Source organism: Xiphias gladius, chromosome 24 (genome assembly GCF_016859285.1).
Source record: "Xiphias gladius isolate SHS-SW01 ecotype Sanya breed wild chromosome 24, ASM1685928v1, whole genome shotgun sequence".
Taxonomy (NCBI): Eukaryota; Metazoa; Chordata; class Actinopteri; order Istiophoriformes; family Xiphiidae; genus Xiphias; species Xiphias gladius.
In genome coordinates, this window is record NC_053423.1 from 18,469,524 (window position 1) to 18,493,313 (window position 23,790).

The 23,790-nt window shown below is 40.9% G+C and overlaps 1 long non-coding RNA gene across 1 annotated transcript; it reads left to right on the forward strand.

The window, feature by feature from the left end:
- Positions 1–134: 134 nt before the first annotated feature.
- On the forward strand, positions 135–22,336 carry LOC120786719. Its single transcript, XR_005706751.1, has 3 exons — positions 135–225; positions 20,782–20,988; positions 21,727–22,336. It is a non-coding gene; the product is annotated as an uncharacterized LOC120786719 (long non-coding RNA).
- Positions 22,337–23,790: the final 1,454 nt, after the last annotated feature.

The window sequence follows — 23,790 nt, forward strand, 5'->3', positions numbered from 1 at the left end:
ACGGCGGCTGACGCGACGTCCCACCGATGCGCACCGCCGCCGCTGATTGGTCCGCCTGTGGGAACGGAAGAGGCGGGATTGTGGGAAGGGGGGGGTGCACCCATTCATAACCGGAGTCCTGCGAATGTGCAAAATTTTTTTCTAATTGTGAGCCTGCGGACGGCGTTTTCGGAGATGTGGCCGAGAGCGAGGCACCCGCCACGAAAAGGGACCGGCACCGCCAAGGTGCGTTGTGGGAGTCCTCGGGCCGAGTGGTTCACGCGGCCCACACGGTCACACGCGGTGTTTGCACTCATACTAGCCGGATCAAGCGGTCTACACAGAAGGGTTTTCACTGGTGGAAGAAGCATTGAGATTTTTTTTTTTAACTTAAGCAAAAGTATCAGTACCACAGCGATAAAAATACTCCACTGCGAGTAAAAGTCCTGTATTCATAACCCTCCTTACGTAAAAGTACATACGGAAGTGTTGGCAGCAAAAAGTTCTTAAAGTATCTAAAGCGAAAATCCTCATTATTCAGAACATTATATTTATCATATTGGAATATACCTCGAAAGCATAATTTTAAATTCTGTCAAGATTGAGCGAAAAATCTCTAACACGTACATTTAGTAAGCTGATCATCTGTTTTACATGTATAGTATAAAATGGAAATACTCAAGCAAAGTACAAGTATCCCAAAATTGTACTTAAGTACAGTACTTGTGTAACTCTACAGATTTTTCTCTTTTGATTCTTTACCCTAACTCGTAATTTATGGGAATTATTTATGCTTCCATGGTCACTTTTATTTTGTGAGTTACACAAATCTGTGTCTTCATTTATTTGAAAAACCTTTCTTAGTTTCCTTCCTTCTAAGAACCCACTAGAAGCACAGTATAAATTATTTCCATCTTCAACTCTTTTGATGTCAATCCTGCTGTTACCGGAGCATATTGCCCCACACTTGTAAACAAAGTTTTCTTCTTTTTTTAGTATCATACTTTTGGACAGCTCTAGAAACAGAAAGGAAATGAGGAGTGGGGGGGGTATGACTTGCAACAAGGGTCCATGGCTGGTATCAAAATCCAACCAAGGATGTTGCTCTCTCATGATGTTGTGTCTCAACCACCAGCCCAGAAAGACGCTCCATCTTAAGTTTTTTTTTTTTTTTTCTCTTTCTCAAACCTTGGCCCAAATAATTTGATCCATGGTCTGTTGTCAGCCAGGTTTTCATGGAAACCCAGATTCACTAACCCGCAGTCCTGAGGAAACAAAGAAAATCAAAAGCCACTAAAGTAAGATAAGCCCTCTCCAATTTGCCTGTAACATGTTGAAACGCTTTTATCGCCTACAGATCTCAGCATCTGTTCAAATGAATGATTCATTGTTAATTTGTACCAAAAACTAACACGGCAAAATACAATCAAGATATGGAGGCATTTAACGAGAATGAGTTGTTGGAAGTCAACCGCCGGCTAAAGTTTTCCTGTATCCACTAAGAAGCCAAAGTGACACAGCAGAGGCGACCCGCTTGACAAGGAAATTAATAGCAGAGGAGTGGTTCTCGCTGAGTGTCACCATGCCTCATAAGCCCGCATAATCCTCCCCACTGCCTTTTGGTGGCACAACACTCAGGCTGGGTGAAGAGGCCATCCTTATTTTTTATCGGCCAATTAGCTCAGAAGAGGGGGACTAATTAGCCGGGCTGGCTGGGAGACCAGCCAGGATCCCGCGGCTGGCCGGCGCTCATCGTCGGAATGGGCTGGTGATGAAGAGGCCTGGGTGCTGTTCCAGAGGGCTGCTCCTGTCTTCCTGGTTGTCCTTCTCAATCAAATGTTAAGCAGTCCATATAGGAAAGTTTTGTGGACTGGCTAAAGGAAGACGTGAATCCTGAATTATCTGTCTATGCCTGTTTTTGGGTGTTGTTCACTATAACAGGTTCCGGTAGCCTTGTATTTATGCACAGTGTTTCTTCTAACTGAAATCTTAACTCTGCACGCTTATAGAAAAGTCACATAACTGGCAAACTTAGCACCACTGCCTCTCGTTTGAGAACTTTTTTTTTTGTTTTGTTCATGCCTGGGGGACTCTTCTCTTAATTTCTTGCAGCTCTAATAGGAATAATGTCTGGTTGCTAAATTACACTTGAAACCAAGACTGCGATAACCAGAGAGGATGGTGTAATCTGAGCAGACTTGTTCTCTTGAAACGTGCTCGTGTCTTTTTAATCTACTGCATGTTGTCCACATCATTGAACGTTTCTGTCAACTGAAGGTGAGAAGGAGAGAGACAGTAGCTTCGGCACAGACTGCAGTTTTAACTGCTGCACCATCAAAGGCACCATATACCCCAAGTTTATCCCCTGTATCCCGACTGTTTAGGAACATTTTGTAACTGTGTGGTCTCTGCATGACAGTGGTGAGGACTGGGAGTCATTCCAGTGAGCTTTGCCTCACTCCACTCCTTTATCCTTCCTTGTGTACTCTTCTAATATTTCCAGCCCAGAAAAATTCCCCTCTGCGATCTCGCTTTGGTCTCCCTCCTTCACAGGGCTGTAGCAGGTCTGAGGTATGAGAGGATGAGTAAACCTGGCCAGCTGTGAAACCTTAAAACCTGGACTAAGCAAGACTGTAAAGTAAACCACCCCTTTTTTAATCCACTGAAATCAAAGAGTGGGTTTGAATTGGAGAGGAGCCCCCTTATGCTGTAGATTCTCCTGTTTTGCCCAAATGAAAACATGCTGTCAGCATGTAGGAGCAGGAAATTGCCCAACTAGTGGATGAAGAAAAATACAGGAAGTGGCTAATTTTACATACTGGGGAAAAAACAACAAGTACTCCGTCCAAAGAGAGCAACACTAACAAGTGTTAGATCATCAGTTTCTTCTGATATAAAGCTGATATAAAGTATTACACACTCGCTGAGATGGCACAGATCAGCACGCTGCTGCCATGCTACATGACCTTATGGTACCTACAGTGTTTGTAGTTCAGAGATTTGAACAAATATCTCCTGCTGCTGATGTGTAAAGTTAGAGTTGAAATTAAAAAAAAAACAACTTGCAAGATGATTTAAATCAATATCTTCCTTTGGTATAGCCGCAGTCTGTGCCGCTCATGTATTACATTACATTTGAGTCACAGAGCTCAAATGTAAATGTGACCTAAATTGCACCTCTTTTCCCTAATCCAAACAGAGAGGATAGCTGGACTTGACAAGTCTCCCTGCTCAAATTATGCAAAGCAAACTAAAATAAAACATTTTCTGATCAGTATACTCTGATATTTGTTTCCCATACTATATGTTTTTCATCCAAAAATAATGCACTTTTGTTTGTGCAAGGACATACTGAATGTCATTTCCAACTACCTGAAGTAGGAAACACTTGAAGTACTGGTTAAGTCTTTTTTTTTTTTTTTTTTTTTTAGTGCAACAAACAAAACGTTTTTTTTTTATCTAAATAGTTGGAAGAGTCTTTTGAGGATTCTCGAAATCCCCTCAGAACAGCAATACGTGCTACTTAAAGACCTTCTGTGTTTCTCAAAGATCACCAAGTTGTTTTTTTTTGTGGAAAATCTGATGCTTAGCTTTGTGACTCGAATGTAGTGGTACTATATATGAGACACTACACACATTGTTGCTATATAGTGGAATGTAACCTTCCTTAATTTTGTGTGTCACTGGTTTTTGCTTAAATTTGTTTTTGTTTTTTTTCTCATATGAACTCAAGAAGGCCAAACCTATTCCCTTTCTTTCAAATTTTGTGTCTTGGTTTTCAATGATGAACAGGCCTTGTTTTATGTTAGTAGTTATAATTGATGAAGTAGTTTTGGCAGATGGAGTCATTCAGGGGTACCAGAAGAAAAAAACAAACAAACTTGTCTATAAGATATTGCTGTATGGCAGCTGAGGCTTAAATTTAGACATCATGAGATATTCAATTTGTATGTTTAGCAAATGAATGAACGGCAACTTCTGCGCTAAATATGTTGACCTGGACACTCATTTGTCATTTAGATTAAATTATCAGATCACAACCAGTATCATATTATACAATAATTTCAATAGTTCTATGCCCTGACTAAATAAACAACCCAAAAAGTTGGTTACGTAAAGACCTGGATTACCTGTGGACTTACTGTGACTCTCCTGGCACTGAAAAAGCACTTCTCCTCAGTGACAGCAGACAGCAATGATAAAGACTTGCAAATTCATGCCGTGGTAAACAAATACCCATGGCTGGAAGGTAATCTGAGGGTTGAGGGAGTTTCAGGCAAGAGGAAGACAAAACAGGCTTTGAGAGTCTTCGGGCTGCTGCTGATCAGTCGCTGATAAACTCCCCTCTGGATGATGTAACAAGCTGGGCTCCTGCAATGACAAAGGGCGTGTGTGTGTGTGTGTGTATGAAGGTGTGCACAAGCACTCTTCCCCAAAACTACTGTATCTCAGGTGTGCAGTGTGTGTTTGGGTCCATGCACCTGGCTTGCGTATGCACTTGAGACTAATATTTTGTTGTGTGTGTGTGTGGATGGGGTGTGAATAACAAATCACAAATCCGGTTGAGTTTAATTTTTAAAGGCTTGTGAAGTGGCTCCTAAGACCGGAGAACAGAGTTCCACTGATATAGTGTGTAATCTTGTCTGCATAGTCTCACAGGGAGTGTGCTCTTCTAGTCCAACAATACTGCTTTTATTTGGATTATTCAGAAACTAACACAAAGGTTTTCAGGTATTCAAGTCCAGTCTTTTGTTTTGTCACCTGTGTTGCTAGTTCACAGTGGTTATTCCTGCAAATTTCGGGAGGGTGAAAGTTGAGAGAGATAGAAATATAAACATAATTTACTGAAATGCTGGTCAAAACAGTGGCCCTGGCCTCTCAACCTGGGGCAAACAATTCATTTCATATAGTCGTCTCTTCTCATTGCTGACAACAGCCAACAGTGCAGTGACGAAAAGGCCAGAAGTTTAGCTGAAAGAGCAATGTGACTGATGTAGCTGTGGCAAGTGAGTGGGAGTCAATCTGGACTTGGACTTTCTGTTCTCAGACAGAAGCCTCATGGACTGCTTCAGGCTACTGAATGCTAAATGGTGTAGCCTTGGCTATCCTTTCAAAGTGCTACCCGCTCCGTGTGTGGGATGCCTAGTGATCTCCCCATTCTTTATTTATTTAAAGTGACCTTTAGACTCCCGAGCGGAGATAGCTTTGGGCAAACCGAGCTGGGTTTAAATGTTTGGGGGTGTGGGAGGGAGGCCATCATTTGTTGCCAGAGCCCTGAGCGAACCGCGCTGAAACTCCACAATTCTAACCCCGGAATTCTTATGGGAAGTGCAGGCAGGCAGCATCAAATGAAGCGTTTCAGGTTAGATGTGGTGATAGGTTTTTGTCCTCATTAAAACAGAAATCCCTGCCACTTCTTCCTCATTTGTATTCCACTGCAATTCATTCGAGGTGGATTTTGATTTTGGGGGATTTGTATGGTATGAGGCCACTGAAGCCAGGAGGAAAAATAATGCATCTTGTACTTTTGTCTTACGCAAAGCCCTGAAAGAGCTACTTTACACATACGTTGTCTCCACTTACTTTACAACTTTGTGGTTACAGACAAATCCTCTGTCTTGGCTGAAAAGAATAAAAGTACTCCTCCTCGTGAAAGCGTAGAAATCTCGTCCCTTGAAACACCTTTTCTTAAGCACACTGAAATGTGCCAATCACTTGACACATCGGCCCCACTTCGCGGAGCTGAAACATAATGAGTGTCAGTATCATTAAATCTACCATGCTGATATTAAATCAGTATCATTCAAAGCAGCTCATACTGATATCATTGCATCAGAAAGTGCTGATGCTGCTGTGGGGCCTGCTGGTTACATTACGATAGGATTTTGCATCCAGTCAGAGGTTTTTTAATTCCCTCAGGGACTACACTGCACAGTAATCCACTTAATTTACAATTACCCATGCGGACCACTCATATGTAATAAATGGACTCAAGTAATTCCACTGATAGAGCTGGGGAGCATGGAAAACAGAGCATATACACTATCTATGGTCTGTTTTGTAAGCTTCCGTCATTTATCTTCAAACAGTATATACAGTATGTTGTCATACATACATGAACTGCTCTTAATAAGCACACACACACACATACATGTACACACTTTTTTTTTCACGTGTATGTGTGTGTGCTTATTGTGAGCAGTTCATGTATGTATGACAACATACTGTATACACTGTTTGAAAATAAATGGTACATATATTTATATATATATACATTTATATCAGATATATGAGATATATACTGTATGCATACCCTACGTATCTCTGCCATGCATACTGTATGAACCTCCTCCCTCTCTTTGAGGAGATGCAGGGGTAAGGCCTGGCTGTGCAGGGTGAATGTTAATGTTTTAACTCCCCTGCCAAAGATCAGAGCAGTGCCTGCTCTCCTGGGCCCTTTGAACTCTAACCCAGATTTCGCTGTACCAACCTCTGCCCTCGCCACGTCTGTGCTGTTGGCTGCTGTTGGGTACTTGGGAGGAGCTACTGGCAAGAGTATTGTGAGATAGTTGGACACCAGTGGTTCTGTTTTTGTACCTATGACTTGGAGTCTACAGCGATGCTAGCAGCTCTGTGAGGCTGTACTTAGGCACAGCTGTGCTTAGAGCTAAATGCTAGCGTCAATATGCTAGTGTGTTAACAAGGAGAATGCTAAGAGGCTGATGTTTAGCGGGTATAATGTTTACCGTGTTCACCATCTTCGTTTAGTGGGTTAGCATACTAACACTTGCTAATTAACACTAAACACAAAGCACTGTTAAGGCTGATGGTAATATGACAAGTTCTGCAGGTATTTGGTTTAAAGCAAAGTATTCGACAAAACTAACATTTTGACCTGATGATTGCACTTGGCAAAAAGTCAACAAACCCAATCCACCGAGATTGTCATGGATGTTATTTTTTTGGCCATGGAAATCTGGCTATGTTTAGTCCATCTGATTTTAATTCCTAATTCAGCCCAAGATGGACTGGTCTGTTTCGGTTCACACTGAGCCCAAATATTGCCTTATAATTACATTACAATTTAGAAGATTAGGACAAAATATCATTATGAAAATTCCAATACTACCTTGAAATACAAATGTGTATGTATGCATGCAGCGTATGTATAATGCATGCAATTAGAACCTAAAGAACTCAGAGGATCACCAAAGTCCTAAAACAATTAGTCGTAAAACCACAAATCTCAACCTCATGGTGGCAGCAAATGAAAAATCAGGGTCTCACCGAATTTATTAGGATCCATCCTCTGGGGACCATGAATGTCTGTAAAAAAATTCATTGTAATCCACACAGTACTTGTTAAGATATTTCAGTCTGGATCAAAGTGGTGGAGCAACAGACCTACATGGCTAGTGTGGCTAAAAAGTTCTCAATTAAATTTTGCCTTTGTGATTCCTTTTTTCTTTTTCTTTATACTCTGTTTTTCCACATTGCAGTTTTCAGTTTAAGGCTTTAAATCTCATTCTCTATCTCTGTGTCTGTATGGCTCCTGTCTCTGATTTGACTCTGTTGCTCTTACATTTTTCTCACTTTACTTTCCCTCACACATTTGATTGGCCCTTATTTCAGTTTGTAGTCAAAGATAGGCAAACCAATCTCCCCCTTTCACTTTTTAATCACTGTCTTTTGCTCTATTTCTTGTTCCTTCTTTCTTTCTGACTTAACCTCTCTGACCCTTTGACTTAGTCAGTCTTACTCCCTATATCTCTCCCCTTTCTCTGCTTTGATTCACACATTTTAATTGCCCATTTCCCCATCTCCGGGGTTAACTAAATCTTTATTCATACAAAGACTTATTAAGATTTAGAGAGAGAGGAATACAGAAAAGGAAGGAGAAAATGGAACTATATATTTTGTTTTTTGCTGAGAACAACAGATGTTGATACCAAAGATTACCCCATAGCCAAATAGCTCAATCATTCCTTACGAAAAGGGAATAAATCACAGAAATCACCCTCAACAAAAGCAAACAAGAAACACATTTTTCTCCCTCTGTTCTGAGTATCATTTGCTGTCCAAAGCCTTTGAGAGAGATGCCGTGAAGGAAACACAGCAGATCAAAGCCTTTTCCCTCGGCCTTTCTCACAGCACTCCTTATGAAGGGAACGACAGATGTGGGTGATGAGTTGATGGCAGAGAAAACAATGCAGGGAAAAAGGTTAGAGTGACATGCGAGGACATGTTTTGACTGCTGTCTTGACTTGACAGTGCAGGGTTAATTATGAATGGCCTCCTCTGTTGGCAAGGGCTCAACACTAAGTCGCAGAGACGACTGAGGCCCGACTGCCTTCTGGCTATGTGCATTAGGTACTCTTATGTTTTATTACTGCTGGAGGTTGCATTGGCTGGTGGAGTTCCACTTAGGATCTGAAATGAGCTTTCTGACATTAGAAGTTAACAGCAGTTTCAGCTGATGTTTTATGGCTGACCCATTTTACTCAGGGGTTATTAGGGAAACACATCCTCTGAGGACCACGGAGTCAATGTAACGACTTAACCAACCAAAGGGAACAGAGGAACCAGTGTGTAACGGAGAAACACTGAAATTTCCTGACTTAGCAGTAAATCTGGAATCACTTCATGTCCTTAAATAAATGGTTTAATGTTTTGAGAAATACAATTATTTGTTTAAGTGAAATGAGAAGACCAATATCGACATCATGTCTGTGTTTTAATGCTGAGCTTGTGTTTAGTTTAGATTTGTATGAAGACTGAAAACGCACGTGATGCACAGACATGATGGTACCACACCTGGCAACGTCACTGTGATAAGGATTGGACTGACCCAGGCTACCTGTCTCTCCCTGTTTCCCATCTTTATGCTAAGATAGGCTAAACACATCATGGCTGCACAGAGAACAAAACAATTACCCGTGCTCATCGACCATGCACAGAAGTAGCTTAGTGGGCGGATGGATAAAATGTGGTTTGTCAATAAATATCTCTGACTTGTAACTTCCCCTAAAATCCCTTCCCCTGATTTCTGGTTGTGTTGAGGTTACACAAACCAGATGTACTGTATAACAGGGTCAGCTTTAAGGGTGCTGGTAGGCTTATTTTTAAACTAAGGACAAAGCCAGGCTACCTGTTTCTCCCTGTCCCTATTCTACATGCTAAGTTAGGCCAATCATCTCCCGAATCAAGCTTTGTAGCAGGTTAACCCACAGATGTAGTAGGACCAGCTGTCTCATCTCAGTTGTCAATAGCATGTGCAAATTGTGCACAAGGATGAAAAGCAGAAAGGCTAATTGCAGCACACTTAATAAAACTTTGTTTGACACAAGCTAATGTTGTTAGCTTCAACTGCATGCCTGCACAGTAAGCCTAAATTCTTGAGAAGGTCACAGGGGGATTGAGCCATCTGAGAATGGAGAGCTGGATGACTGAAAGCCCTTTTAGTGCTAGTTATTTTTTCTGACCCAGCCCATACTGTATATATGCACACATTTAACTATGTTGAGTGTCAAGTCAAGCAAGATAAGAGTTAAATTTTATAAACTTGATCAAAGAAAAAGCTGTTTCCTTCCCATGCGTTATCTTTTTTCTTCTCTACAATTCATTTTGTGGCTACATGGTCAATCAAGGATGCCAAGATGACATCGCTGGCACACAAGCTGAGTTGCACTGATTTGTTAAAGGATGTCAGGCTTCTGTGGCTGGTAAATGTGCCTCAGAGAGATCTGTTGTTTTCTCACATCACTGTTGGGGTGCTGCAGATTCATACACATTTGATGGCCCTGATGCCATAATTAGCTTGGTTAGGCAAACAAGCCCTCTGTCATGGTTCTACTTGAGTGTATCTGTTTAAGAGGCCTTTGTTTTTTTTCTTTTTTTGGAGAGTTATGGATTGGAATAAAGTGATGTCAGCATGAAACAAAAGCCTGAAACATTTAGTCGATTCACTGTCCTGGCCTGGGAAGGAGAAAGTTCTTTAAGCCAGAAAAGTACAGGATTTGTCTCTATTGTCTACAGTCTTGGAAGTATTTTGCCTGCTGCATCTATGTTTGGGGAAATGGGGGGTAGTTTTTGCTTTGTCATGGGGAATACGATGATTCATGCTAAAAGAGGCCTAACATCTGGTCTCATTAATCATTTCTTTTCAAGGCTGGGTTTTTGGGGAATACTCTTCTCTTTTAATCACACTCTCTCCCTCTCTCTGTCCCCTTCCTTTCCTCTCCCTCTCTCCCCCCATCTGCACTGCTTGTCATCTGTTGACATTCATGCATGCCTCATCACCCATATCACTCCTCCCTCCTCATTTGCTCCCTAATTTGTTTAGATGGCAGAGGAAAGACAGGGATGAGAATGAAAGTGACTAAGGTGTTGAAGGAGAAAAGAAGGGAGGAAGGACCGGTGAGTTGTAAATCAAGTTTGAGGAAATCGGTTTGCTTGCCGTTTAACAGTTAGGGAGTTGCTCTCTACTCACTGAGCTCTGAGTGAATGCAGTGACACATCCACATTAATGCCAAATGCTACAGTGCCTGGGGCTAACCAACACAGTGATAAGAACAACATTTTCCATCCACTTCGATGTCCCCCACACGACACCCGTCAAACATTTACATGATTGGGAAATTGCTGCTTTCCCGTGACTACTGTCATGTCAGCGGAGATGTTTTGTTACTCTTTATTACATTTTACGGCTCAGCTGGTAATCCTAAGGGACATGTTGTTCATAATGCTGACAAAGGGAGATTTACTGTGTATAATATTAGTAATATTAAGAGATGAAACTGTGGATAGCATTTAAGACTCAAAGCAGGGTAAAGGAACAGCTCAAAAATGTGCCGTGTATCCGATTATGCCACAGGTTTTGGAAAATGAAATTTAAACTGATTTTGTAATGCTGTTAAACAAATACCGTAACTCTGGGCTATTTGTTGAACCGGGTCTGTTCTCCTGTGAAAACATCATCATTTCAGCAGGTGGCAAAAAAACTACACATTTACATTCAAGTGACAAAGATCTGACGATGAAGGTCCCCTAACCTTAACAGGGTTGTCATTTTAACCCAAAGCACCATGTTTCCTTATCCCTTATTGTAAAACCTTGATCTTTCCTAAATCTAACCAAGTCACAAGCAAATAATGTCAACCGGCTGATAGGGGCGTTAGATCAGAAAACACTTCTATGTATTGTTCTAGGATGCGTGACATTTGTTGTTTAATTTGGAGGACTTGTTGGTTTAACTGCAACAAGGAAAACCTTCTCTGAGTGACAGAACAAAACACATGAAAGAAGTCATATGTGAAAACTAATTGTTTACCTCAGAAACCAAAAAACAAAAACAAAGAAATCAAAAACAAACAAACCAATATATCAGTGACAAATGAGAAAAGAATGACCTGGAAAAAGATAGTAAACAGACCTTGAATTACAACTTTTTAAAGTCAAACATTTAAATCATGATTACAAAGTCACATCAAATAGAATGTGTATTAATACTGTGCTTAAGGTAAAAAAAAAAAAAAAAAAAGAAAATCTGTCTTTCTTGGCTTTGTTGTCTAGGTTGCACAACAACTTAAGCAAATAAACCAGTTCCAAAAAAGCAGATTGGTCAGTGCCAAAATTAGAATGCAGCAAGCCCAAAAAGTCCCAGTTTTTCAGTGTGGCATTATTAGGTAATTTTCTTTGGTGAAGGGCAACAGCAGCTGCAAGTAAGACCTCATTGACATTTACCAAGACATACTGTATAGGTTAAACACAGAAAAACTAGAGACTAGCAGTGCCATCAGAATGAAAGCAGCATATTTACAGAAGAAATTACAGAGCTGGTCAATATAACAGGAATGTCCTTCAAAAGACCAATTCATAAAGTAATATGGTTTGATAATGTAGTTCCGACACTCTGTCCTGCATCAGGTTTATGTCTGGAAAAAGCCAAACGGTGGTCTTAAACCAGAGTCTTCTCCAAGATGTTTACCAGATGGTAGCGTGGTAGAACTGTAATAGAATGAGCATCCATCTACGGGGATTCATAAATGTGATGATTACTTTGTGTACTTGTACAACAGCCAGAGAACATGCATGAGGCTGTTTTTTACAGAACTGGTAGCAGCCTACACGGTGCAAAGAATGAATTGTTTGTCCTTTGCATTTATTGTTGAAAGCAAGGTGCTTCAAATATTTCCAACATGTTTCAGACAGATAATGTTCCCCCATGATGCATCAATCTCTTAACATGGCAAACGTCTTATGAACCTGCTTAGCAATTTTTGAGAAAACATTATCACCACATTTAGTAGCTGTTCTGGAGCTTTCGATCACATCACAGGGTCTTCGTCACCAGGTTCCCTTGTTGTCACGGGATTGTAGAAGTTCAAATTTCTATTTTTCCTGAACTTCTTGCCTGTGTTGCTTAAAATAAAACAACCCAAAGTTCGATGTTAATTTTTGACCTGTGGAACATGTGATACAGTTCAAATCCTAGTGCTTCATCCATCCAGTTTCTACAACCACCGTAAATTGTATGCCATTATCCACAAGACACAGCTCAAGACTTTGATTACAGAAATTCATACTAGACTGCAAATGTTCTAAGGAAAAAGCATAGCTGATTAGACACTTTAGGTTCACATATTGTAAGATATTGCCAATTGTTTTCACATGTGACAAAACCATATGTTTCACAAAAACCTGCCTGGAAGCTAAAGAAGAGTGCATGTGTTATTTTCAGACACAACCACTGATGCATGTGATGATGATACAGTCTGTCTGCTGTGTGATGTGGGGGGGGAGGGCGACGACTGTTTCTGTTTTCCACTGTATTACAAATTCAGAGGCCTGCTTTAAAAAAACTGGCAATATGTATGTAAAGTATAAGTACAAAAGCCCTCAGAGAAGGTAGATTTTAAACTTTAAAAAAAAAAACACAAGCCTGAGCAAAATGGCTGCAGTGAAGTAAAATTAAATCAAAAGCAGAGAAGCAGGCACAAACATACAAACACGTATTCACACTCACTCGCACAGGCTTGCACGAGGACAAAGAGCCATCCAATTAATTGAATTTATTGCAATGTACTGAACATTTGGCTGCATCAAAGATTAAATGCACACATTGAAGCCATTAGCACTTACATAACTGTGGTGTGTTTGCCAAATAGGCCAAGTTGAAACAAACCCTGTTTGATGCTGCAGTGTAATGCATCAACTTCTACTCAAAGGAGTTACATGCCGAATGTACATGACAATGGGAGATATCATCAAGCACTTACATGCCGACGGCCTCCGCACTTCAAATGATAAATTATGGGGTTTGTACACTTAGATCTGTAGATTGTCTCTTTGATCAAAACAGCAGTTAAAAATGTATTTACAGTCCTTTTGAAATTGTGTTGGACCAAGTTCAGCAGCTTGGATAGTAAAAATGTTTGTTTTTGGTATAAGTGCCTCCTCCAAACAGCGATTGACCGCTCATACCCTAGCAACTGTAACTAGGCACAGCAGAGCCGTCAGGCTTTGGCTTTCTCCGCATATTGAAACTGAATGCACAATGCTGTAGTAAGAGATAAATGGCATTTATAGAGTTTGGAGGATGGCGTCTTTCTCTTTTAGCTTTTCCAAAACCAAAAACACAAGAGCAAAAGTGTAAGGAACGGGTTAAACAATGTGTTTATCTCTTCTAGCATAAGCTGCAATCACTAGCAGGTCTGGCTAACTAGCTTCTCCCCACAGTAGTAACCTAGAATTACTTCCAAGGCCAAGGACCACATAATTAACACTTGCTAAGTAACTACATTTAGTAGAGTTCAAGTTTTCATCAATAAAAGCCCAGTTCCTGACTAACAGTATTTCTCCACTGTGGAGTAGCTTTCTGGGTGTTTTATAGGGTCTTAAAGTAATGTTAGCAGCTCTTTCCTGCTCTTTATTTCCATTTCATCTACGTGATTCCTAAACTGCCAAGGATGCTGACCTCTGGCCTGGGACATGTTTTAGCCTCAGCGTTTTACTGCTATTTCATGTGTGTAGCCATTCTCAGATGTTAGAAAGTCAGCCAGAGGCCACATTTTCAACCAACTCGTGGAGTTAATGTTGGCTGATTAAAATCTGCAGTTGTCATTTAAGCCAGCCAAATCGACGGTTGCCGGCTAAATATTAGGAGCCTGCTTGTTTCTTCCTCTATCTGAAATCAAGGAACCATTGTTTCAAAAAATTTCTAAGAATTTCAAATGGTAAATTTGCCAGTGTAAAACTCCGTGTGTTCTGTCTGAGAACAAAAAGCTTGACAGGCCTATTAATATTAGCTAAGGGAGGCAGGGTTTAGAGAACTTTCATTTGAAAATATATTATGCTGGAAAGTACAGTTGCAATCTGCTTTGCAAGGTTTTGCTTTGCATTTGTGTTTTGATTTTGGAAAAATAAAATTAAAAGCAGGAGCAAAAATAAAGAAAAAAAAACTACACAGAATAGGTAAAAATCACTGATTTATTTATTTAGTTATTTTTCACCAATTCAACAGCCACTGATAAGAAAAGACTTGGGCCAGTAATGCGAGACATGCCACAAAAAGTACCTTCAAGAAGCTCAAGAATGGCTCCCAATATCTGACTGTTAGCTTGATGTATCAGAGCCCAGAGAAACACAGACATGAAGATAAAACCCCCTCACACACCAATTTCCTGTGAATAATGTCCAATATCAGCTCGGCTAAGACCAAACAGCCCTGATTTCTAACCTCCCAGCTGTTTCTTCCATCCTGTGGCAGAATAAAAGTGGGGTCTTCCCACTGTAAATCACCCGTCCAAGGTCCACTATAAACCTCTGTGAAACTGGGACTCATCCAGACCTGAACTTTTGGTGTTGCCTTTTATCAAAATGCCAGATGAAAACAGAGGGGAGAGGAGGGGGAGTGAGAAAAAAACAACAGATAATAAAGAAAGAAGAAAGTGTGGACAGTAAAGCAGAGAGTGTGAGAAAGAGCAGCAGTGAAGCTGGACAAAAAACATCTCCCGCCAGTCCAGTCCGGACATCTGGGCTGAGATCAGTGTACACAGAAGAACAAATGACACAGGCAAGGTTTCTTACAGATCCTTACAACTGTCATGTAAATGCATGAAACAGGACTTTGAGGTAGAGTAAACTAAACTTGGTTATTGAGATTATTATTACTTAATTTAAACAATGATTACTAATTATGATTATGATTATTAAGAGCATCTTGGCAGTATACAGTGTCTGTAACATATCAAAGCATATCTCTCACTTATTCTGTGTACTGTGTGGTCTGGGGTGCATACACTACACAAATGTCACATTATGAAAAAAACAAAGTGTTCTAATTGAGGTCTGTGGATAAATCATTCAAAAGCAACAACCTCCTGAATTGTTTTGTGTACTACTACTAATACTTCTACAGCTATTACTAAAAAGACCCAAGAGGTGTTGGCCTTTATACTGAAGTATGCGTTGAATCCTCCTCATGGTTCTTTTCTCTAAAACCTTTTTTTAATGAGTCAGGAGTCAAAGCGATTATAGTAGCCTTTTTAATAAACGTGTTATTCCTGTTCCTATCCCTGGCAGTAATGCTGTTATCCCAACGTACAACGGCATAAAACAAAGCAATAGCTACACTTCAAAACAAGTTATGCAAACCGTTTACTGGAAAAGTACTGCTGCTATGTACAGGAGAGACATGTCCAATTTAGGAAAACGTGTTTGTAAGAAACAAGGTGCTCAGAGTCCTAGTATGATGTTAGATTTGTAATTTGAACACAGGAAAACTGGGTTTTCAAGAAGCGTGTAAAGTGCAGAGAACTAGATTGTGTGGAGATGGATGACCCAGTGTGTCAATTTTTGTCTGTGTCACAGACAAGGAAGATGAGCAAAGGTGCGAGACATGCAAGAGCTAGAGAGCATTTTTGGGGCAGATGGTTTGTGCTGGGTAAACAGGCAAAGTAACACATTGTAAGTGTCTTAGAAAAATGCTCTTTGCATTCAGTTCACTCTGTGTCTCTGCTTATCTACCTTTTAATATTGGAATTGTAACTTTGTCTACAGTGCATTTGCCAGTACAAGTTGGCATAAATTTCTCCATCTCTGTCTTTTTCTGTCTCCTCTCACCAACCCCTCTCCTTGCCTCACTCTGCTCTGAGTTCAAGCTTGCCTGAACAGCTTGGCAAGTATTGCTGTAATACATTCCATCTATCAACAGCCCTGCAAACTCACATTTCAAGGATTTCCAAACTGAAAAATCCCTGAAAAATTGTCCAAATTGAAGTAATGTGAAGAAGACGTAGCTTTAACCCGAATCCTATCAATTCATGCAGCAGATTCAAATTACTGTTATTAGGGTTATTACACATCTTGTAGCACAAGCCCCAGTGTAAGGAAATTTTAAGGTGTGTTAAATTTGGAACCAATTCTTTAACCTCCACTGTGAGTAAATTGGAAAAAGAAAGTGTGTAAAGTGTAGTGAAGGAGGAGAAATCCAGGTTACTGGCTCCAATGAAAAGGAACTGTCCGTAAAACACTGCTTCTCACAACTGCGTGCTGACCAGGGCAGGTACAGAAAGAATTAGAAAGGAGAGACAGAAAGAAGAAGAACTGTATCATTGTTTGAAAGTTCATAGTGTGTGAGTGTGTATGCCTATGGCAAGAGGGGGGAATTCCACTGGGGGAAATGAGTTTGAGACTGTGCTTGCACTAAGTGACGAAAAACAAACAAAAACACATTACAGATGACTGACGGTGGACTAATAAAGTGCAGAGCTGCACTGAAAGGAACAATGTACTGAGTATTAGTAGCAGTTTAACAACCATTTACTCTAAATTACAGTGTCATGAAAACAAACAAAAAGCTTATTAAGGTAAAATTGGGAAAATGAAATGTAAACTGAACTAAAATGATCCAGTAAATGGGATCAATGTCTGGTATAATTTGCTTTAAAAAAAACAACAACAACAAAAAACAACAAAAAAACAGGGTTATATAACATGGATTTCAGTATAAAACGGTAGGCTTGTGCATTCATCATCGTGCCATTATTTCTGCCAAACCCAAATTCCACTTCACCAGCTGGGACATTTCAAGTCCATAAGAGAGTCGATAAGGCATTTTCACAAAGCCAGTAACAGATAATGGACTTTTTAACAACCGTGCTTTTACAGAGGTTCTTTACAGTATATCTGACATTGCTGGTTCTCAACCTAAGTAACCCTAATAAAGACAGAGTCTGTAATTTAAAGGCAGAAGAGCAGTTTCACTAAAGTCACTAAGATTCATCCTCTGGAGACCATGAATGCTTGTACCGAAAGATTTGTTCTATTTCATTTTGTGGATGTTGAGATATTTCACAGGTTAAAAGAAAACTTTGATGTGCTGGTCATGTTACATGAACAGTTCTGAATCACCAAGGTCATTAGAATTCTTCCTCTGGGCACCATGAATGTCTGGACCAAATTTCATGGTAACCCAACCAGTATTTGTTAGGATACTTCACTAAATGAAAACAAAAATCTCAACTTTATGGTGGAGCTAGGCGAAAAGTCAGGGAATCACTAATATCAGCACACTTCATTCTCTGGGGAACACAAATGTCTGCACAAACTTTCATGGTGATCCATTCAATAGCTGTTGAGTTATTTCAGTCTGGACCCTAGTGCTGACCCTTGAGCCATGCGGCTTGCATGGTTAAAAAAGACTAAACATTTACTGGATAGCAGTGCCCACATCTTTCCAGTTAAAAGAAGAAAAGGGTTACATTTCTGCATATCTGAAGCATATCTGAAGCGAGCAAATATTTATGTACCTGGTCAGGGGCTAGGTGCAACATCACCCCACTGTGTCTCAAGGTAAGTAAACGAAAAGTAAACTTCTACCTATTTTAAGCACACCACGGTTTTGCCACCTAATGGTTAAGCAGGTACAACCTGACATACATTCAGTAAATAGAGTGGTTCATTGTATCAGCAGTTAATTAAAGTGAGTTCTAGCAAAGCGCTGCTGTCGGAGGTAGTTAGAAAACGGAAGGCACAAGCAGTTATAAGGGGCGCTGTATGCATCAAGCCAGCCTTATACTCCCACTGAGCATTTCTGTGTCTATGAACGGTGGGAGGGCCCTCACCTGCCTCTGTGCATTACAACTCAATGGCAAGGTAATGAGAAAAGTTCATAAATAAAGCTTCATCTCTAACTGTCTGCCTGCCTGTCTGTCTTGATATGGTGTCTGTAAGACACCATATCAGTCTACTGCACCTGACTGTCAACCAGCAGACCCACCTGGTTCAGTCACTTTGCCTGGCTCAGAGTCAACAGGATTTACTCTTTTCAGCACGTGAAATAAATTAATTTCACCCATTCTGGAATTATGTCAGCGCACATCTACTCCGTTCTGGGCTGTCTGATTTTTTTTTTACTGATTCACTATGCTGTTTTGTTTTTTAGGCTTGATATGCAATGGTGCATTTGCACAAGTGTTGTCACAATGCATGAGGGTTACTCAAAGTGAATGTGTGGGTGGGCGTGTGAAAAATGAATGCCATTTTAAATGCATGAACGCCGTTGTGTGCAAGTATGTATCATCAAGCCTCAAATGTTGATCTAACCTTGTGCCCCAGCTGTTTTCATTCCCTATTCAGTGGAGTTTAATATTGAGGGACTCTAAGCTGTCAAAACATATCAGAATGATAGCACACATTGTGCTGCAATGTGTTTGGTTGCCTGGTGAGGCAGATTTTTCTATGCTGAGAAATGTGATGGTTGTAATATCTCTCGCACTGGATGGATGGATGAGTAGATGGATCAGAGGTCTGTTCCTATATATCTACACATGGTCACTATTAGTTTTCTCATTTTTTTCTGTTGTTTTCCCTTCTCGTTCATCAAACACAGCCTCTCCGTTTTCACTCAGCACAAAAACTGCGAGGCATTTTGCTTAATTACTAAACTTTAAAAAGTACTTCAACGATTTAGCATTACAATACATTACCTTAAGAAGGTTTTGAAACTTGGAAAAAGTATCGCTTCACACATTCTTCTTCCTTGTCAAAACCTAGTGGCTACATTACCCACAATGCAGCTCGACCGCCCAACAGTTCGAAGAATGCAAAACTAGCTGCGGCTAATGTAGCCTCAAGCAGAGATGAGGAACGGGCTATAGAGATCTAGTAAGCTCATTTCTATTTAAGCCCACATTCCCAGATTTTTCTTTTTCAAACTCATGGACTTTAGCCCCAACTAACGTTGCCACTCACACACTTCAGGCACTTTATCAGATTTCGCGCAACTGCCTCTGGAGCCACGATTGACTTCACGCAGTGGAACCCCCCCCACAACCTGTAAACAGTCTTTGATGTGTAAAAATGTCAGGATGGGAAATATTAAGACAATGAAAACAAACTCCCTCTCAAGAAAATAAAATGTTTACTGTTAGAAAAACTGTTAGTAAAGTCATCAAAGTCATCACTTAATGGTAGTAAAGGAAAAGTAAAATTATAACAGTAGTAGTAGAAAATTATATGAGATCCTGATTCGGTTCTTTCTATTTTGGACCAATTTTTAGTAGCCAAAAGAGTTCAATGACAAATGAGGCGAGTCGGACAGTAAGCATAAAAAAAAACTCAAAGGTTCCACCTCACCTCTGCGGTTCCCTGATTCACTCCCATTGCCCTCCCTCCCTTCCCACCTTTAGCAGCTAGCAGCTGTCTTTGACCTCCATGACTTCAGCCTCCTGCTTTCCACAAGCCATGTCCTTGTTTCAGGCTCCCACTGGTACCCTAAAAGGCACCACCTTCCCTTTGTGAGCCTGTGACAGTGAACAAAACTTGCACTTTAAGAGAATAATGTGATCATGGAGTTGTGATTTCGAGAAAGCTATCATTTGGTGTTAAATGAACTGAACATGCAAGGCTTTGTAGCCATGACATGCAAGAACATTACATTAAACATTAATCACTGCCTTTCCTCTTTAAGCATATTTAATACTGAATACTTTCTCCATCCCTATAATAGGAAAATTGTCCTTCTACCAAAGCAAATTGCACCATTAATAACTTCTCTTATCTGTGTACTTATTCCACCACCCACTGACATAGAAATTCAACAGCTGGTTAAACTCTGGTATGAAAAATTAGGAATAATAGCTGAGTAGAATTTTTAATGGACATAAAATGTACGATAATCATGAAAGAGAAGTGCATGTAGCTGTCAAACCGAAGAGCGCCAACTGATCCCAGGCAAGCTGAATGTTAAAGGGCAGTTTACTTATATTATGGAAAAAGATTTGGTATCTAGCCATGCAGAAAAATTTGAATTTTTCAGTTCCTAAAGTTTTCAACCCTATTGCCATAAAACAACATCAATACTGGATAATTCTGCAAAACAACACGTTTTTAATATCCAGTGGTAATTTTTTCAGAATTCTCACTTTCTACGATATCTGCGCATGGCAAATACTGTTATGGTATCAGCTGTGCCTCTGCGTCATTCCTAGTATTCCTGCTGTTTTTTTTTTCCCTCCCTTGTGTTTCTTGTTTGTCCCCAGTTTGTCTCTCTCTCTGTCTGGGTGTGTTTTTCTGAATGTTGCGATCCGTTTTCCTCCTGCTGCCCGTCCACCTGCGCACCTGTTACCCATCCACTCCCCAAGCTCCTGCAGCAGATATACCCCAGCTCTACACTCCAGTCTTTATCAGATCATTCAGTTTGCCCGTGTGGTACTAGCCCTACGGCCAATTCCAGCTGTAGTTTGTACTTCTCTAGTGTTGTCTGGACTTTGTTTGACTCCGTGTTTACCTGTGCCTCAGGTTGTTTCAGGCTGTTCCCGTTCTGCCTGCCTCGCCCAGCGCCTCGCCGATCTGCCTCCGCTGCTGTTTCCAGTCAGCCTGCCTTCCAGCTGATATTCCAGCTCCCGATGCCAGCCCTACTCCTCCCCAACGCTGGACCAGCTTCCCGAAACCTCACCTAACCAATTCCTCAATAAAACTGCCTTTGAACTGTTGAAAATCTTCAAGGTTAGTGAAAGATCATAGTTATGGTAAATGGTTAAAACAGCAGATTTTTTTTTTGGCCACTTGGGGATAGCATAAACATGCTACATTATTAACTTTTAAGTTGCTATAGCATACACTTTCCTGTTTAAACATTCAACACATATGGAGAAACAGAAGCATTCATTTGGACTCATGTCTCTGGCCACCTGATGAATATAAGTCCAAATTCACTCTTGTTTAGTTCTGTTTTGGCTTCCACCAACTCCTGAGAGAAATATATGGTAAGCAGCTAAACGCCCTCACCATTTAGCTAGTTGCTACTTGTGTCTGTCTGCTGTGTGGTGCTGCGCAGGTAGCATACAGTCGGTTTTTAGAGCGTATTTCTCTGAGAACAGCTGTCTGCTGTGGCCAAAATGATACTATGAGAGCTGTGACATGGAACCAAAACAAAGTCTTGGGACTCAGAACCAAAACAATGAGCTAAAAAAAGCTATAAAGCTCTTTAGAGCTGAACGAAAACTGCAGGGATGGGTGATCACTACAAGTGCACTACAAGCCCTTTCACATTTCACATAATCATTTGATCCAGTCTTTAAAGGTGCAACTCAGCTAGAGCTACTTCCAGCACAGTACAACTCCGCCTCCACCCTGTGATGGACTTTCTGAAACTACATCCCATGTTTTGCCCCTGTCCAATCCTGTGTGTCCTCCTGCTGTGTGCATGCGTTTTTGTGTGTGTGTGTGTGCCTGTGTGTGTAGCTATGTGTTCGTGAGTTCCGTCTTGGTTGGCACCCAGGTCCCAGCTGTCGCAGAAGAGAGAATTTGCGCCAAACCGGATACCCACGGGGCACACTGGAGCCAGAGGCTGCCAGCTGGCCCAACAGTCTTTTCTCCCCACTCCTCGATGAGACACACACTCACAGAGACACAAACACAATCCCCCCTCTATCTCACACCCAAAAACTCCTCCATTGACCTCTCCAACTCGTCTACTCGCCCCCTCCTGAATACACACATTTAGACACACTCAGGGCTGGCACATGCCCAAGTCTTGGCATGTTGGTGCTGTAAAGGCGACAGGAGTGTCAACAACATCACACCGCTGCTACATAATCCTCCTCATCCCCCTGAGCAACCCAGCGCGCGCGCACACAGCCTCAATCAATAAATCAGTCCCCTCGCTCAACACGTCTTAGGGAAAAAGAGGCAGGGTGGAGCGTTCAAGTAATTGCTGCTAGGACAGAAAGTGATGTCATCTTTAATTTTGGTGGACTATTTATTATAGTAATGCAAGATCATAATGGCTGAGATTAAGAAACCGATGTGGAGATGGTGAGTGTTATGTTCCAGAGTGAATGTAGGCCAACGAGACAATCGAGACATTGAGCTGTGGTGGAGGGATAAGAGCTGAGAGTGACTTTTGTTCCTTGAATTTTTGTTTATTCACTGTTTTGTTGCCATAGATCTTAAACTGCCCATTCACATTGAAACGGTTATTGTTCAGCGTTATTTCAGCCCACGCATTATGCAAATCTCATCCAAGCCAATCAGCTGCATATGCTCCACATTGCTGGTTCTTAGAAATAGAAGAATACTGTCATCATGGGTTATTGTGCTCGATGGTACTGAGAAAACTCGATGTGTCTCGCTGTGTTTGTTTGGTGCAAGTTCATCCTCAGAGGTGTGGACAGGATGTCATATCCTTTGTTGATTTGACTGTGAGGAACTAATGCCAGTTTGTACCAGTGTATGACTGGAAGTGGTCACAGGATTATCCACACACACACAGAGAGAGACAAAATCATGCACATCTAGTACCTACCTGTTTCTACAAACAATCTCAAGTATGCACACATGATGGAAATATAGATACACTCCCAAGTGAACACACACACACACACAGACACACGCACACACACAAGCTGCAAAATGCACCCAGTCAGTCCCGGCATCTCTGCCCCAGTTGAACACGCATCCTGACTGCAACATCAGATCACCAGCTGCAACAGTTATGCCGAGATATATGGCCTTAAGGATAACAATACAAAAACATAAAATACAAATTTAGATGATTGAATAAAAGCATTTGGTCCAAACAATATTCTATATACAATTCAGTTCTGTCAGTGCATAAATAAAGTGAGTCTGTGAAGATTCTCAGTCATCCAGGTCATGGTGGTCTGTAAGTGCTATGCGAAGGAAACTGGACTTGCTAGAAGTTCTTGAAGTCGTTGCGCATCTCATCATGAAGAAACCTTTCGGATGAGAGGCAAAACGTCTTCAAAGACTTAGGCAAAGTGGTGCTTTAAGCTAAATGCTAACATCAACATGCTAACATGCTCAAAATGACAACGCTAACATGTTGGCGTTAAGTAGGTATTATAGCATGTTAGCATGCTAACATTTGCTAATTGGCACTAAGCACAACATACAGCTGAGTATCATGGGAATGACATAAGTTTTTCGTGTATTTGCTCATAAACCAAAGTACTCGACAAATTGAAATTTTGACCTGGTGACAGCAGTAGATGAAAAATCAAGGATATCGTTACAGTTCATCCTGTGGGGGACATGAATGTCCATACCACATTTAATGGCAATCCATCCAATAGTTGTTGAGATATTTCATTTCTGGATCAAAGTGGTGGAATGGCTGACCTTCCAACTGACAGACAGAATCATCAGTCATCTGAGACAGTCATCCTCAGAGCCATGCTGCTAGCATGGTAAAGTTTAAGCAACTAAGCAACTCGCTTTCTCTAACCTAGTTTGAAAAACATTACAAAGTGCTCCATGACACGAGTCAAAAACAGAAAAAGCGCT